Below are 18,495 nucleotides of genomic sequence, written 5' to 3'. Positions count from 1 at the left end.
TGACTGCATGCATTGCAGGTGCGTGAAGCTGGGACTGGCCCTCATCAGTCACTGCATGTAGTCAAGGTCTCTCTGGAGTTGAGATCATCCCTGAAGGGGCTGGCAGCTGAAGGCGGTTTTCCAGTGGCACTGCCAGCAAAGGGGGCAACTGAACATCACTCATGAGGCATCTGGGCCCAGGTCACAGAATCCACTACATTAACCAAGCCTGTCCATTTTACCACCTTGAAATTTCTCATATCCATTCTCTCTTTGCAATTGACCCTGCTAATCAATAGAATTAAAGTTCTCATCATCTTGCCTTAAGTACTGAAACAGTCCCGTGCCTGTTAATTTCTCTTCTAGTCTGGTCTTCACATCCTCCACTACTGAATATGAGACTAACATACTAAATTCCTAAAATATTAAATGACTTCCATTGCCCACAATATTAAAATCTAAGCCAACATTTCCCAAACTGTGTTCATAAAACACTTGGTCTTCAGAGTAGAAAAAATATGATGCAAGTTTTCTTCTGAGTTATTTTTAAAATTCTTGTTTAATAAAAATACTAAGCCATTTATACAATTATAAATTTTATGATTTATAAACTTTAAAATTATAAAGTTTATAATTTTATGATTATCATGCCAAAGGATTGGTGAGTATACCTCAGAACTCCAGAGATAGCAGGAAAATTCTCCTAATCAAAGAGTTTTATTCAATTCTGCATATTGACCCCTAAACAACATTTACTAACTACTGCCTAGATATATCATCATATTGATAATTTTTTTTGTATTTTCCATCTAATTTTAATAATATCAGTGACATTATTTAATGTTTTTTATTGTATGCATGGATTTTATAAAATGTTTTCCCTTTTGGATTTGTGGATTATAGAAGTCTGTCACTACATTTTAGAACCTACTTTTTTCTTTACTGATAAGCACTTAAATATACTTACAGAAGTAGTACATACAGAAAGATGTAGGCATCATAATTGTACAGCCTGAAGAATTATCACAAAATGAACATAATAATGTAGCAACCACAAAAATCAAGAAATAAAATGTTGGTAATTCCCTGACTCAGCACTTTAACTGCAGTGGCCCAGGCCCGGGTTCAATCCCTGGTTGGGGAATTAAAATCCCACAAGCTGTGTGGTGCCACCTGAAAATAAAAAAAAATAAAATAAACAAAATACTAGCATCTAATGGCCTCCTTTTGCCCTTACAGTCCACTACTTCTTTTATCTGTCCCAAAGTTGCCCACTACCCAACCTCTAACAATTTGTGATCTACATGAATCCAAGTTTGATTTACATGAGTTCATGTTGATCTTACTGTGCCAACTAATGGTGGAGCTAGGATTCGAACTGAACTCTATATGCAAAGCCTATGGTTTCAGAATGTTCCTAATTGTTGCTTCCATTCCCTACTGACATAATAAAAAGAAAACAGTTATTTCATCAAATTACAGAGGTTCCCACACTGCACCTTGACAGGAAAAAAAAATGCCTTCCACACAGTTAAGCAAAATATATGAATGAAGATAGACTTAAATCTAATTGTTTATTAAACAATGAAGCTACTAAATCTTACATCTTTGGATTGATATAAGAACTATATATAGGTGTGTGTATGTGTGTGTGTGTGCAAATATATATATATGTATATTATGGTCATAGAAACCCATATCTGTAAGAAAATAAAATATATTTTCTAAGTTTGACACAAATTCATTTGGCAGTAAGAGCTGCCCAAAACCTCTATGAGCCTAAATATAGTCTTTGTTTATTATGCAAATATATTGTATTATGTTAACATAATAAATAAATATATTTTGCTGGTGAAATGTTAAAATGTTTGAATAAGTTGTGTGATTCCAGACCTCCTAGGTGTGTCATGCATGTAACGTAGCATATATAACAAATCTGCAATATAGTAAACACGTGTGGGTTTTGATGTTTTTAAAAAGAAAAATCCTGAAAGAAATTAAGGACTGTTGACCTGTTAAAGCAAAGAAAAGTCATGCAAACAATGCTCTCTTCCACTAAAAAATGACTAAAAAATAAAAATATGGTATTGGGAAATAATAGCCATACTAAATGGAAAATCCGTGAGATTTCATAGTATAATAAGCTGCCCTCTTTCATCATTTCTCCCTACCAAAGTAAACAGAAATGTCTTTTAAATATCATTTTTAAGGCTTTGTACACATTTGATCATTTCTAAATCCAAATGCATCTTACAATTAATATGCATGTTTAGTATGTAAGAAAAACAGCTATGTATAAATCAGGGATGAACATTACAGTCACATATATTGAAGCAAATAAGTTATGTCATGTCATACCTAAAGCATTCACCTGTTTCTACTAGTGAAGCATGATTCAATAAAATTACAGAATATCCATAGCCACTCTATAACTCTGTCGGAGACAGTTATAGAATTCCAAATGATGTGCTGGTGTCTAAGGTTATGAGAACTGACTTATACAGACCTAGTCAGAAATCCTTTCACAGTAGCTAAATTACTTTTCGGAGCAACACCTCAAGTTAGCAGACAAGAAAATATGTTTATTCATTAAGCATTCTGTTATATCATTGAGCTATAAATATTTAAAAAGTTAAGTTAGATTGTGGAAATACCACAGTAAAGAGCACCTAATTCATAATTATTACTTATTGATTGTAAACAGGAAATTTTATATATATTTGTATATATGTTTATATGTAACATTATTATGAGTGTTTAAAAGGAAGTTATCACAAGGAACACATCATTCTGCAACTTGCTTTTTTACATTGCTACATAGTATCCCAAGGGTGCCTATCCCACAGACATTTCCCACAATGATGAATATTTTGGTTTCTCATTTCTTGGCTGTTTTAAATGTGAGTCAGACCATCTCTAAAGGGCACATTAACAATTGGTATATCCTGGTTGCCTACAAATCACAGAATAGACACCTGGCTTTGAGAAGGAAACTTACTTTCCCTGAGCATCATTTTATACTATTTAAATTTTCTGTATGTGAAAATAACAATTACAATGTTTATTTTTTTAAAAACTCTAAATACAATATTAGTATCATGTAGTCATTAAAACTGGAAAACAGAAAAAGTAAACTGCAATGAACTTCCCTTCTTCAGCATATTTTTTGGTTAAAATCTACCGGACAGTGTGTTAGAGTTGTACATATCTTGCCTCATTTTGCCTTATTTAGCCTTTGTAGAAACCTTCCAGTTCAGTTCAGTTCAGTTCAGTCACTCAGCCGTGTCCGACTCTTTGTGACCCTATGAATTGCAGCATGCCAGGCCTCCCTGTCCATCACCAACTCCCGGAATTTACCCAAATTCATGTCCATTGAGTCGATGAAGCCATCCAGCCATCTCACCCTCTGTCGCCCCCTTCTCCTGCCCCCAATCCCTCCCAGCATCAGAGTCTTTTCCAATGAGTCAACTCTTCACATCAGGTGGCCAAAGTACTGGAGTTTCAGCTTTAGTATCATTCCTTCCAAAGAAATCCCAGGGCTGATCTCCTTCAGAATGGACTGGTTGGATCTCCTTGCAGTCCAAGGGACTCTCAAGAGTCTTCTCCAACACCACAGTTCAAAAGCATCAACCCTTCGGCGCTCAGCCTTCTTCACAGTCCAACTCTCACATCCATACATGACCACTGGAAAAACCATAGCCTTGACTAGACAGACCTTTGTTGGCAAAGAAATGTCTCTGCTTTTGAATATGCTATCTAGGTTGGTTATAACTTTCCTTCCAAGGAGTAAGCGTCTTTTAATTTCATGGCTGCAGTCACCATCTGCAGTGATTTTAGAGCCCCCCAAAATAAACTCTGACACTGTTTCTACTGTTTCTCCATCTATTTCCCATGAAGTGATGGGACCAGATGCCATGATCTTAGTTTTTTGAATGTTGAGTTTTAATCCAACTTTTTCACTCTCCTCTTTTACTTTTATCAAGAGGCTTTTTAGTTCCTCTTCGCTTTCTGCCATAAGGGTGGTGTCATCTGCATATCTGAAGTTATTGATATTTCTCCCGGCAATCTTGATTCCAGCTTGTGCTTCTTCCAGCCCAGTGTTTCTCGTGATGTAATATGCATATAAGTTAAATAAGCAGGGTGTCAATATACAGCCTTGACATACTCCTTTTCCTATTTGGAACCAGTCTGTTGTTCCATGTCCAGTTCTAACTGTTGCTTCCTGATCTGCATACAAATTTCTCAAAAGGCAGGTCAGGTGGTCTGATATTCCTATCTCTTTCAGAATTTTCCACAGTTTTTTGTGATCCACACAGTCAAGGCTTTGGCATAGTCAATAAAGCAAAAATAGATGTTTTTTCTGGAACTCTCTTGCTTTTTCGATGATCCAGTGGATGTTGGCAATTTGATCTCTGGTTCCTCTGCCTTTTCTAAAACCAGCTTGAACATCTGGAAGTTCATGGTGCACGTATTGCTGAAGCCTGGCTTGGAGAATTTTGAGCATTACTTTACTAGCATGTGAGATGAGTGCAATTGTGTGGTAGTTTGAGCATTCTTTGGCATTGCCTTTCTTTGGGATTGAAATGAAAACTGACCTTTTCCAGTCCTGTGGCCACTGCTGAGTTTTTCAAATTTGCTGGCATATTGAGTGCAGCACTTTCACAGCATCATCTTTCAGGATTTGAAAGAGCTCAACTGGAATTCCACCACCTCCACTAGCTTTGTTCGTAGTGATGCTTCCTAAGGCCCACTTGACTTCACATTCCAGGATGTCTGGCTCTAGGTCAGTGATCACACCATCGTAATTATCTGGGTCATGAAGCTCTTTTTTGTACAGTTCTTCTGTGTATTCTTGCCACCTCTTCTTAACATCTTCTGCTTCTGTTAGGTCCATACCATTTCCATCCTTTATCGAGCCCATCTTTGCATGAAATGTTCCCTTGGTATCTCTAATTTTCTTGAAGAGATCTCCAGTCTTTCCCATTCTGTTGTTTTCCTCTATTTCTTTGCATTGATCGCTGAGGAAGGCTTTTTTATCTCTTCTTGCTATTCTTTGGAACTCTGCATTCAGATGCTTATATCTTTCCTTTCCTCCCCACGTGAGCAACCCCATGTCCGAGGTCAGGGGTGGCGACTGAGATGAACAACCCCACGTCTGAGGAGTGGCAGCTGTGTGGGTGCAGGAGGGCTGAGAGGAGCTACTCCACGTTCAAGGTCAGGAGGGGTGACCTCGTCCAAGGTAAGGAGCAGCTTACCTTGCTCCTTACAAAGCTGCACTTTGCTGGAGCAGCCGTGAAGAGATACCCCACGTCCAAAGTAAGAGAAACCCAAGTAAGACAGTAGGTGTTGCAAGAGGGCATCAGAGGGCAAACACACTGAAACCATAATCACAGAAAACTAGCCAATCTGTGTACACAGACCACAACCTTATCTAATTCAATGAAACTAAACCATGCCGTGTTCACCAAGATGCTGGGGTCACCCAAGATGGACGGATCATGGTGGAGAGGTCTGACAGAATGTGGTCTACTGGAGAAGGGAATGACAAATCATTTCAGTATTCTTGCCTTGAGAACCCCATGAACAGTATGAAAAGGCAAAATGATAGGATACTGAAAGAGGAACTCCCCAGGTCAGTAGGTGCCCAATATGCTACTGGAGATCAGTTGAGAAATAACTCCAGAAAGAACGAAGGGATGGAGCCAAAGCAAGAACAATACCCAGTTGTGGATGTGACTGGTGATAGAAGCAAGGTTCGATGCTGTAAAGAGCAATATTCCATAGGAACCTGGAATGTTAGGTCCATGAATCAAGGCAAATTGGAAGTGGTCAAACAGGAGATGGCAAGAGTGAACGTCAACATTCTAGGAATCAGCAAACTAAAACGGACTGGAATGGGTGAATTTAACTCAGATGACCATTATATCTACTATTGCAGGCAGGAATCCCTCAGAAGAAATGGAGTAGCCATCATGGTCACAAAGAGTCCGAAACGCAGTACTTGGATGCAATCTCAAAAACAACAGAATGATCTCTGTTCATTTCCAAGGCAAACCATTCAATATTACGATAATCCAACCCTGTGCCCCAACCAGTAATGCTGAAGAAGCTGAAGTTGAACAGTTCTATGAAGAGCTACAAGACCTTTTAGAGCTAATACCCAAAAAAGATGTCCTTTTCATTACGGGGGACTGGAACACAAAAGTAGGAAGTCAAGAAACACCTGGAGTAACAGGCAAATTTGGCCTTGGAATACAGAATGAAGTGGGGCAAAGGCTAATAGAGTTTTGCCAAGAGAATTCACTGGTCATAACAAACACCCTCTTCCAACAACACAAGAGAAGACTCTACACATGGACATCACCAGATGGTCAACACCAAAATCAGATTGATTATATTCTTTGCAGCCAAAGATGAAGAAGCTCTACACAGTCAGCAAAAATGAGACCGGGAGCTGACTGTGGCTCAGATCATGAACTCCTTATTGCCAAATTCAGACTGAAATTGAAGAAAGTAGGGAAAACCACTAGACCATCCAGGTATGACCTAAATCAAATCCCTTATGATTATACAGTGGAAGTGAGAAATAGATTTAAGGGACTAGATCTGATAGACAGAGTGCCTGATGAACTATGGACAGAGGTTCATGACATTGTACAGAAGACAGGGATCAAGACCATCCCCATGGAAAATAAATGCAAAAAAGGAAAATGGCTGTCTGAAATCTTACAGATCAGATCAGATCAGATCAGTCGCTCAGTCGTGTCTGATTTTTTGCGACCCCATGAATCGCAGCACGCCAGGCCTCCTTGTCCATCACCAACTCCCAGAGTTCACTCAGACTCACGTCCATCGAGTCAGTGACGCCATCCAGCCATCTCATCCTCTGTCGTTCCCTTCTCCTCCTGCCCCCAATCCCTCCCAGCATCAGAGTCTTTTCCAATGAGTCAACTCTTCGCATCAGGTGGCCAAAGTACTGGAGTTTCAGCTTTAGCATCATTCCTTCCAAAGAAATCCCAGGGCTGATCTCCTTCAGAATGGACTGGTTGCATCTCCTTGCAGTCCAAGGGACTCTCAAGAGTCTTCTCCAACACCACACTTCAAAAGCATCAATTCTTTGGTGCTCAGCCTTCTTCACAGTCCAACTCTCACATCCATACATGACCACAGGAAAAACCATAGCCTTGACTAGACAAACCTTTGTTGGCAAAGTAATGTCTCTGCTTTTGAATATGCTATCTAGGTTGGTCATAACTTTCCTTCCAAGGAGTAAGCATCTTTTAATTTCATGGCTGCAGTCACCATCTGTAGTGATTTTGGAGCCCAGAAAAATAAAGTCTGACACTGTTTCCACTGTTTCCCCATCTATTTCCCGTGAAGTGGTGGGACCGGATGCCATGATCTTCGTTTTCTGAATGTTGAGCTTTAAGCCAACTTTTTCACTCTCCACTTTCACTTTCATCAAGAGGCTTTTGAGCTCCTCTTCACTTTCTGCCATAAGGGTGGTGTCATCTGCATATCTGAGGTTATTGATATTTCTCCCGGCAATCTTGATTCCAGCTTGTGTTTCTTTCAGTCCAGCATTTCTCATGATGTACTCTGCATTGTACATCAAAGTACATCTGCATGAAATCTTACAAGACAGGTATTATTGTCCTAACTTTACAGATAAGGAAATAGAGTTTAAACAAGTTAATCTTCTTGGGTTACAGAGAGAGAAAAAGAGTGACAAAACCAAGATATAAACCAAAGTTTTCTACTTCAAGAAACACTCTCAGCCACTGAGCTGGACATTAGCTGCTTCTCTTCAGAGACTTCTCCTAAACTCCACCACCTTTGACTTTGCTACAACTTTGGGAATCATTTATAGGAGACTAGAGAACTAGATTTTCTCATGTTCTTGGATCCCCTCTCTTTATATACTTTCCCCTCTTGGTTAATTCTTACCGAACCTTCAGTGATCAACTCGAGCTTCACCTCCTCGTGTAATCACTCCTTAAACTTCAGACTGAAAAGAATGTGTTTTACCTGCTGTTTTCCCATCCTGTGCTATCAATGTGTTCAAAAAGCTGTTAAACCACCTAAGTATCTCTCAGCCAACAAGTCCTCAGGAAATCTAAATAGCCCTCAGACTAGCCGCAGCGCTAGTAATATTTAGCATACATTAGGCCCTCAATCACAATATGCTGCATTCAAGCCAAGGACAAATACAGACAAAGAACTTAAGGATGTTCGAACTAATTCAGGATTTCCAATCCTGGCTGCATATAGTAACTTAAGGAGCTTTTAAAATAGGTTATCTAGCCTTGTCCAAGAACTAATCAGAGTGGCTACGGTGGAACTACACATTCTATATTATTTAGAAGGCTTTCCAGGTGGTGCCAAGTTGGAGAATTCTATTCTACATGTCTCACTTCATGAAATATGGAGATTGAGACCTAAAGACATTAAATTACTGGTCAAATTTACACTGACAGAGGTGAAGATAGGAGTTGAACCCTAGTTTCTTGACTTATAGCTGCTTTACTTGATCACTCAAAACTATTTGTTAAGTGTCTTTTATGTGAAAAGCATTTTGCTAGGCACTGTAGATACAGTGATGGGTAAACTAGAGCTTGCATTGTAATAGGAAAGATAGGATTAAACACATGCCCATATAATTAATTGCTTAACACTGGGTGGGGCAGATCCCCTAGAGAAGGAAATGGCAATCCACTCCAGTATTCTTTACTGGAGAATCCCATGGACAGAAGAGCCTGGTGGGCTACAGTCCATGAGGTCACAAAGAGTCGGACACGGCTGAAGCAATTTAGCAGCAGATTGTATTAAGAGAATCTGGTCGTATATACCCAAATAACTGGGGGACATGTTTTAGTCTGGGGGGAGTTGAGGGTTGTCGCATAAATCTTAATTGAGTTAAAAGTACACATACAGAAATAATTAGACTTGTGTTTTTCAACATAAGATATTCTTGGGCCCATAGGTCCTCTGGAAGACCTTGTTTAATTTCCTATTTTCATTTTGTTGACAACCTTAAAGATTAATAGAAACATTTTCCAGGAGTTCCCTGGTGGTGAAGTGTTAGGATGTGGTGCTTTCACTACTGTGGTTAGTGTTCATTCCCTGGTGGGGAAACTAAGATCCCATTAGCCATGTGGAATGGCAAAAAAGAAAAAAGAAACATTTCCTGCATTTTTTAAAAATGATTGAGTTCTGCCCAAAGCTTCAAAACCCATTTGAACATGTGGTTTTTGATTGAATTGGCCACAAGTAGTACTACTCTAATTTTCTCAGGCTTATATAAAAAGAGCAGACCGACTTAATGTGTCTATACTGCATTCCTGCCAAATGAAGATCAAATGCCTACCACAAACACTACAAGAGTGAAGGTTTCATGGTAGTTCACATACCACAGGGCAGTGGTGGGTGAAGTGGGTCATGGCACAGCACCTGAGCATCAGTCAATCTGAACTCAAAAAAACCTGGACCACGGGAATCAGACGCTGGTGCTGTGCAAATAGGATTTCAACACTCATCATCTACCCCACTAAGTTAGCAATGTGAATTGTTATTTGAAAAACAATGTAACAACTCTGTAAAAATAAGCTCAGACTAAATACCCTATATAACTCTGCTGCTGCTAAGTCGCTTCAGTCGCGTCTGACTCTATGCGACCCCATGGACTGCAGCCCATTAGGCTCCCCCGTCATACATATATATTGGGAAGGTGAACTGCAAGGCTGAGACAATGGGTAGGAGGGAGAATTATTTTTTAATACTCTTATTTATTTAGTTTTCATTTTTGGCTGTGCTGAGTCTTTGTTGCTGCACGAGATTTCCTCTGGTTGCTGAGAGCAAGGGCTACTCTCTAGTTGCAGTGCACCGACTTCTCAGTGCGGTGGCTTTTCTTGTTGAGGAGTTCAGGCTCTAGGCGCTGGGGCTTCAGTGTTGCAGCAGGTGGGCTCAGTAGTTATGGCTCGGAGGCTCTAGAGCACAGGCTCAATAGTCGTGGCGTTCAGGTTTAATTGCTCCTCAGCACATGGCCCAGATCAGGGATTGAACCTGTGTCTCTTAAACTGTCAGGCAGATTCTTTACTGCTGAGCCACCAGGGAAGCCCAGGAATTATTTTTTATTACATATCCTTTTGTGTGTTTTTAGCAATTATTAATATCTTTCTTTTTAGTTTTAATTTTAGATGTGATGTTCTATATGACATAAAGAGTTACAATTGTGTGTGTGTGCTGAGTGGTATCTAACTCTTTGTGACCCCCATGGACTGTACCCCGCCAGGCTCCTCTGTCTATAGGATTTTCCAGGCAAGAACACTGGAATGGGTTGCCATTTCCTTCTCCAGGGGGTCCTCTCGAACCAGGGATTGAACCCATGTCTCTTGCCTCCCCTGCAATAGCAGGTGGATTTTTTACCACTGAGCCACCTGGGAAACCCTTCCCTTATAGCTCAGTTGGTAAACAATCTGCCCGCAATGTGGAGACCTAGGTTGGATCCCTGGGTTGGGAAGATCCCCTGGAGAAGGGAAAGGCTACCCACTCTAGTATTCTGGTCTGGAGAGTTTCATGGACTGTATAGTCTATGGGGTCACAAAGAGTCAGACACGACTGAGTGACTTTCACTGGGAAGCCCAGTTTATCTAATTTTAAGTGTGCACTATTTTATATTGCAATACTGATAGCTGGACACCAGAAGACATAGGTTTTTTTCCTTTGAAGTGACTTGTTACTTTACTCACAAGGAAAGGAGGGAGTGTGCGTGCATGTTGGGGGTCAGTGAGAAGCAGCAGCCCCCCCCCCCCCCGTGGAGCTGAGCAGTCTCACAGAAGAGGAAGTTCCCACAGAACTCCTAGGCAGCCGTGAGCAAGGCTGACGCAGAACCAGCAGGGGGCAGGCCAGGCAGACCAGTCCCTGAAGCAGGTCAGCGGTAAGGAATTTAGTCTTTCCTCTAAGAATAATGAGAAGCCCTTGCTCTTTCCACCATATTAAATATATTTAGAAATCTTTTTTTGTTGCAGGCATTTGAAATTCTAAAACCACATTAGTTTAAATACTATTTCCTTCTCTCCAAATTCATCCAAAATATTAAAATTTGCAATGGTGAGCAAAGAATGGTATTATTTGAAGAAAGTAAAAAAAAACTGAGAGGTTTATAGATTAAATGTATAGACCCACTCTTTCCAATACAGTAGCTACCAGCCCCATGCAGCTTACGGGTTACTTGAACTGGGGCTGGTCCCAGCTGAGGCATTCTGTAAGCATGAAATGCACATCAAATGTCAAATAATTAATACCAAAGAAGACTATAGATTATCATATTAAAATATGTTTACATTGATCCTATGTTGAAATATTGTTTTGGAGATATTAGGGTAAAGGAAATACATTACTAAAACCTTTCCATTTGTTTCTTTTTATTTTTTTAATCTTGCTACTAGAAAATTAAAATTACCTATGTGGATCACTTCATATTTCTATTTGGGCAACAATGACATACTTCCTACTAGAATACACATAATAATTTTTCAAAATCGTAAAATTCACGGTGTGTGTCTGGTACCCTTGTGCTTTCACATGTGTTAATGCATTTAATTCTCATATGAATCTGATAAGTTAGGCACTGTTATTACCCCATTTTGCAGATTTTTATTCAGTTTATTAACTGAAGCACAGATGCTGCACAGAACATTTTTGTAAGCATACAGAAGAAACTGACAACAGTGGGGGTCTCCTGGGGAGGAATTAGGGGTTAAGATGTGGAAATAAATTTCTAGGCCTGAGATAGCACCATTCCTGCCCCAGGTTAGCAAACCAAAATTAAGGTAATACTTGTGTACTGTAAATGCTCTGCTTTACCAGAAATAAATGCAATCAGCCAATCCCCAAACACGAAACCAACTCTTATTTACCTACTTCCTTGCTCCTTATTCTTTTCCTATAAAAGCTTCCTACCTTTTACCTGACTTGCCATTCTCTGCACCCTTAGGAACACAGCCTGGATGCTTTCTGTAGTGTCAAAGTGTTTATATCACCTAAATTGTCTTTAACCATTGTTAACTAGGGTCAGGGATGAAAAGGAGATTATTTCTCATTGTGTATCCCTTTGTACAGACTGAATTTATTACAATGTGAATATGTCATCTGTTAACCACTTTGGTATAACTATGAAAATAATAGAGACAAACTGCAAAACCACAGTGTTAGGAGCACAAACTCAAGAACATTAAGTACAATTGAGCACTTACTCAATTAAAAGTAATTGAGAGAAGACCAACAAGAAATAAAAGCAATAAAAAACCATTAAAAAATGTGAACCTTCCAATCTAATCACAGACATGTCTTTCTTGTTTATTACCTGTAATTTGCCAAAGTGACTGTTTCCTGAGTATCCAGTTGGTCTAAGAGCCAAAGCTTGCACACCAAGGAGCGAGTCTCAGCAATCATTTCCCAGGACCATGGTTCTCACTGAGACAAAAGGCCTGAAAAATACAAAAGCATATCGCTTCAGTTTATGCCTGCAGTCTTTTATTTAAGAAATAAGCTATGTACTGTTCTTCCTTAATACAAATGTGAATTTAACTTCTTTTTCCTAAAAACATGGATTAGAAGTCCCATGAGCCAAGGTTAGGCTCACTATGGTGCTCTTTCAACCACACTTCTACTATATTATCACCATTATCAGTGAAACTCAGATTAAGATCTCTTTAATAACTGCTGTAGTTACTGAAAATTCCTGCCCCCGCCCCCCACAGTCCTACCCTTTGTGTGCACTTTGTGTGTATATTCCTCTGTGTGGTAGGCTCATTTTGGGGGGCTGGGAGTGTAGCAGTGGTGGCCCAGACAGACAGCAGCTTTTTCTCTCACGGCTACTATTCTTGAAGAGGTGGAGAGAAAAGCAGGAATGAAGACCTTGAAAGGAGAGGTCAGATGTGGGAGGAGCTGCAAAAGTAACTGCGCCCTAGAGCAGCTGGAGCCAGCTGAGTCAGCAGAGTGGGGAGAGTCCAGGGACTGAATCCTTGCCACCGCATTAAATATTTGTAAGCCAGAGTCACACGTTTAGAATTTACTCTAAATTTAATGGGACTTTCAAGATTTCTATTTTAAAAGGTCTGGCACTCAAATACTGAGCACTGGTTTAATGATGGACCATCAAGTCACGGCACAGAATCAGCCAGTATCCCCCTCCCAGTGTGGGTAACTCCCCAGGACTGGGCTGGAAATGCCCTACTCCTGTCAGGCCCTGCCCTAGACTGGATCCTGTGTGCTTGCTAAGTCGCTCAGTCATGTCCGACTCCTTGCGACCGTATGGACTGTAGCCCACCAGGCTCCTCTGTCCAAGGGATTCTCCAGGCAAGAATACTGGAGTGGGTTGCCATGCCCTCCTCCAGGGGATCTTCCCAATCCCAGGACTGAAGCCATGTCTCTTGTGTCTCCTGCATTGGCAGGTGGGTTCTTTACCTCTAGCAGCACTTGGAAAGCATTTTCATAAGCTCCCCAGACTCCCTTGGCTTCCCTGGTAGCTCAGCTGGTAAAGAATCTGCCTGTAATGCAGGAGACCTGGGTTCTGTCCTTAGGTTGGGAAGATCCCCTGGAGAAGGGAACAGCTACCCACTCCAGTATTCTGGCCTGGAGAATTACATGGTCTGTATGGTCCATGGGGTCACAAAAAGTCAGACACAACTGAGTGACTTTCACTTCCAGGGGATTCATGAGCAGATTAAAGCTGGAGTAGTGCTTTGTAAGCTAGGGATCTCAGCTTTGACTGTATTCTGGAATCACCTGGTGGGGATATAAGAAACTGTTGGCAGCCTCTTTCCAGAGAGGCTGTTGTTATTGGTGTGAGCTGCAACCAGGGCATTGAGAATTTTGGAAACCACTCATCTTTCCAAGGTTGAAAATTACTGCCCAGAAGTCGCAGTGAGTGACCAGCAGCTGTTTTTCATGCTCAGCTGATTTCCTCCGCTCCTTTTTTCTTTTATTTTTCCTCCTAGCAGTTCCTGGGGCTCCTCTTGTTTCTCTGTGTTTGGTCACCAGCAAAATTACTTCTCTCCCTGGGGATTTTCAACTGCCCATGCTGAGGAGAGCAGTCTGGCTAACCCCAAGACAGACACACTGGCTTTTAATGTTAAGAATCAATTGGTTTCTCTACTAAGGCCACAGGCTGTCAAATAAAACAACCCTGAACAAGATACAAAACTCAAAATGTTCCTACAAATGTAATCCTTAGACCAAAGTGCCAGTAGGAACCCTCAAGCTCTAAGTCATGTCTGACTCTTTGCAACCCTATGGACTGTAGTTCACCAGGCTCCTCTGTCCGTGGGATTTTCCAGGCAAGAATACTGGAGTGGGTTGCCATGCCCTCCTCTCAACCCAGGGATCGAACCCATGTCTCCTGCATCTTCAGGCATTCTTTACCACTGAGCCAGCAGGGAAGCCCATATTCATTGTACTGTTGTTCAGTTGCTCAGCAGTGTCCAACTCTTTGCACGCCATGGACTGCACCATGACACACTTCCTTGTCTTTCACCATCTTCTGGAGTTTGCTCAAACTCATGTCCATTGAGTCGTGATGCTATCCATCTCATCCTCTGTCTTCCTTTTCTCCTCCTGCTTTCAGTCTTTCCCAGCATCAGGGTCTTTTTCAATGAGTCGGATTTTTGCAACAGGTGGCCAAAATACTGGAGCTTCAGCTTCAGCATCAGTCCTTCCAATGAATTTTCATGCTTGATTTCCTTTAGGATTGCCTGGTTTTATCTCCTTGCAGTCCAAAGGACCCTCAAGAGTCTTCTCCAACACCACAGTTCAAAAGCATCAATTCTTCATCGCTCAGCCTTCTTTATGGTCCAGCTCTCACACCTGTACATGCCTACTGCAAAAACCATAGCTTTGACTAGACAGACCTTTGTTAGCAAAGTAATATCTCTGCTTTTTAATACATTGTCTAGGTTTGTCATAGCTTTTCTCCCAGGGAGCAAGCATCTTTTAATTTCATCGATGCAGTCACTGTCCGCAGAATTTTGGAGCCCAAGAAAAGAAAATCTGTCACTGTTTCCCATGTTTCCCTATCTAATTTCTATGAAGTGATGTGACCAGATGCCATGATCTTAGTTTTTTTTAATATTGAGTTTTAAAATAGCTTTTTTACTCTCCCCTTTCACTTTCATCAAGAGGCTCTTTAGTTCCTCTTTGCTTTCTGCCATAAGGGTGATGTCATCTGCATATCTGAGGTTATTGGTATTTTTCCTGGCAGTTTTGATTTCAGGTTATGATTCATCCAGCCCAGCATTTCATGATGTACTCTGCATATAAGCTAAATAAGCAGATTGACAAAATACAGCCTTGATGTACTCCTTTCCCAATTTTGAACCAGTCCATTTTTCCATGCCAGGTTCTATCTGTTGCTTCACTGTACATTGTGTATAAAGGACTTGAACAGTCAAGGATTTTGATATCTGCAGGGTCTCCTGAAACCAACTCTCCCCCACCTCCTGTAACTGAGTATCTCTGAGGAGCTGGTTCTTCCCAAATCCCACCCAGCACAGGAATGAGCCCCCCAGGCATTTTTGGCCAGCCCTTTGCTGTCATTTCTGTGGTTGACTTCTGGAGCCAACAAGTAGGGTCCCATAATCCCTGCTGCTGCTGAGGTCTACAACATCTCTCCCGTCTTTAATAAAATGGTTTCTTTTCACATTAGACTTCTCATATTGGAGCAAGATGAGTTGTAAGGAAAAGAGAAAATGGACACTCTGATTTTTCACACAATGGTTTAGCCTCAGGGCTCCAATATAGGGCTTCAAAAGGTTTAGCTTAAATCACCTTTATAAAGGACCATTACATAAGAGGAAACTGCCAAGAAAGCATCTCATTCTCTTTAGGTTTTCTAAACTTTCAGCCTCAACAAGTAGTTATTATTCAAATGTACTACTTGACAACTTGTTAGCAAAAGCACTGAAACTACCAGTGATGAATCAGAGTAGAAGGACAACTTTATGAAAATGCAAACTTCACACAAAACAAATCTAAAATAATTAATTAGAAAGGGAATGGAAATTTTAGATACCTTTTCCTTACTAATGATGATTATGAATATTTACTGACCAATACTGTTACCTGAAAAAGTGAGTTCACCTCTTGGAAGATGTCACAAAACACAGTAAAAGACACAATCAAGTCAAAAATTAGGTCTTATTACTTACAGCAAGTAAGGAGACTACTGGGAAATCTTTCCCAAAACAATGTTTCCCCAACAGCAAAATTGGGGAAATTTTAAGCTAAGGGTGCATGAATATTCATGAAGGGACTTCAGCAGAAGAGAATTCAGCATAGAATTGGGCAAAGGTTGCAAGGTCCAACCTTTAGTTGATTGAACTCTTGAGAATCAGAAAAGGTCAACATCAACATATCTTAGATTTAGACCTGTGCAAGGTCTCAGGTTGCAGTTACCACCCTTCACCTGCTGAACACCAACTAATTGATGCTTTTGAACTGTGATGTTGGAGAAGACTCTTGAGAGTCCCTTGGAATGCAAGGAGATCAAACCAGTCAATCCTAAAGGAGGAAATCAACCCTACATATTCACTGGAAGGACTAATGCTGAAGCTGAAGCTCTGATGAAAAAAGCTGACTCATTGGAAAAGACTCTGATGATGGGAAAAATTGAAGGCAGGAGGAGAAAGGGACTAGAGAGAATGAGATGGTTGGATGGTATCAATGAGTTGAGCAAGCTCAAGGAGATAGTGAAGGACAGGAAAGCCTGGTGTGCTGCAGTCCATGGGTTGCAACTGAATGTGTCTGACTCAGCAAGAGCAACACCTCAGTGGAGGCGTTAGGTCCTGCAGAACTCAAAGGTACATATCAGATTGTTATGTATATCCCATAAAGAAGAACTAGGACTCTCTTTTATTGCTGGACTATTTATTGATTGCTTTTCCTTTATTGGCTTTCCTGATGGCTCATAGGTAAAGAATCCATCTGCCAAGCAAGAGATTCAAGTTCGATCCCTGGGTCAGGAAGTTCTCCTGGAGGAGGAAATGGCAACCCACTCAGTATTCTTGCCTGGGCAATCCCATGGACAGAGGAGCCTGGCAGGCTATAGTCAGTCCATGGAGTCTCAGAGCCATGAGTAAACAAACTTTTCTTTTGTTTCTTCATCCACTTAAGGTCCTTAGTTTTTGAGACTTGTTCCAGGGAAAGCGCTATGGCCAGGCTTAGATCACAAAATTACTTAGGCCAAGAATGATTTCTCTCATGTCAAAAAAGCCATTCCTGGTTCTCTTTTTCTGGGGACCCCCTACTCTATCTCCTTATAATACTTGCAAGGGAACTAAAAGATACTTCATGAAATATTTTTGCAGTGTTTTTTCAGGACTGCTTTAAAATGAGAAAGCAGTGGTTATGAGTCATTGCCTTTGTAATAGTGATGTTATAGTCTGCCTTCTTCCTAATGCTCCATCAGTGAAAAAATATTCTACTCTTTGAGTCAATTTGGATGGTGTTCTTATGCTGACTTTGAGTCTAGGCCAAAAATAATTGGAATTAATTCAGGAATTAAGTTTACTTATTCTGTAACATCTGGGCCTTTGTCAACTAGCCTTGCTTATTCTTGCAGTCACATTGCAATCATCAGCACCACTCTTGGAAGCTTTGAATTTAATTGCTCTCAGAACTAGTTTTTCTACTATTAGTACTGCCATTTGAAGCATATGTAACATAATCAGTGACTTCTTTCAGTTCAGTTCAGGCGCTCAGAAGTGTCCAACTCTTTGCAACTCCATGGACTGCAGCACGCCAGGCTTCCCTGTCCATCACCAACTCCCAGAGCTTGCTCAAACTCATGTCCATCAAGTCAGTGATGCCATCCAACCATCTCATCCTCTGTCATCCCCTTCTCCTCCTGCCTTCAATATTTCCCAGAATCAGGGTCCTTTCCAATGAGCCAGTTCTTTGAATCAGGTGGCCAAAGTATTGGAGCTTCAGCCTCAGCATCAGTCCTTCCAATGACTTCATTACATGTGCATTATATTTTCCATGTTTTGTCCCTCATCAAGATGATTTTGGCCCTTGGGGCCTTAGCATGAGCTCTGTCCTCTGCCTAGAATGTTCTTGCCTCTCAGGTCTTCGTATAACTGACTGCTTTTATTTAATTCTCAGTTATATGTGACCTCCTCAGAGAGCCTTTGCCTGACTACTCAATCTAAAGTAGTCCCCAGACACTCTTTATCACATTACCATATGCTATTCTTCCCTGTGCTAGGCACAGTCTTAAATGGTTTTGGCTTATTTGTTGGTCTCTCCTTTCCCTAAAATCTGTATGGATCGCAACAAACTGTGGAAAATTCTTAAAGAGATGGGAATACCAGACCACCTTACCTGCTTCCTGAGAAATCTATATGCAGGTCAAGAAGCAACAGTTAGAACTGGACATGGAACAACAGATTGGTTCCAAATGGGAAAAGGAATATGTCGGGCTGTATATTGTTGCTGCTGCTGCTGCCACTAAGTTGCTTC

The sequence above is a fragment of the Bos indicus genome, chromosome 1 (genome assembly GCF_029378745.1).
Source record: "Bos indicus isolate NIAB-ARS_2022 breed Sahiwal x Tharparkar chromosome 1, NIAB-ARS_B.indTharparkar_mat_pri_1.0, whole genome shotgun sequence".
Taxonomy (NCBI): domain Eukaryota; kingdom Metazoa; phylum Chordata; class Mammalia; order Artiodactyla; family Bovidae; genus Bos; species Bos indicus.
Note: the sequence above shows the minus strand (reverse complement) of the source record.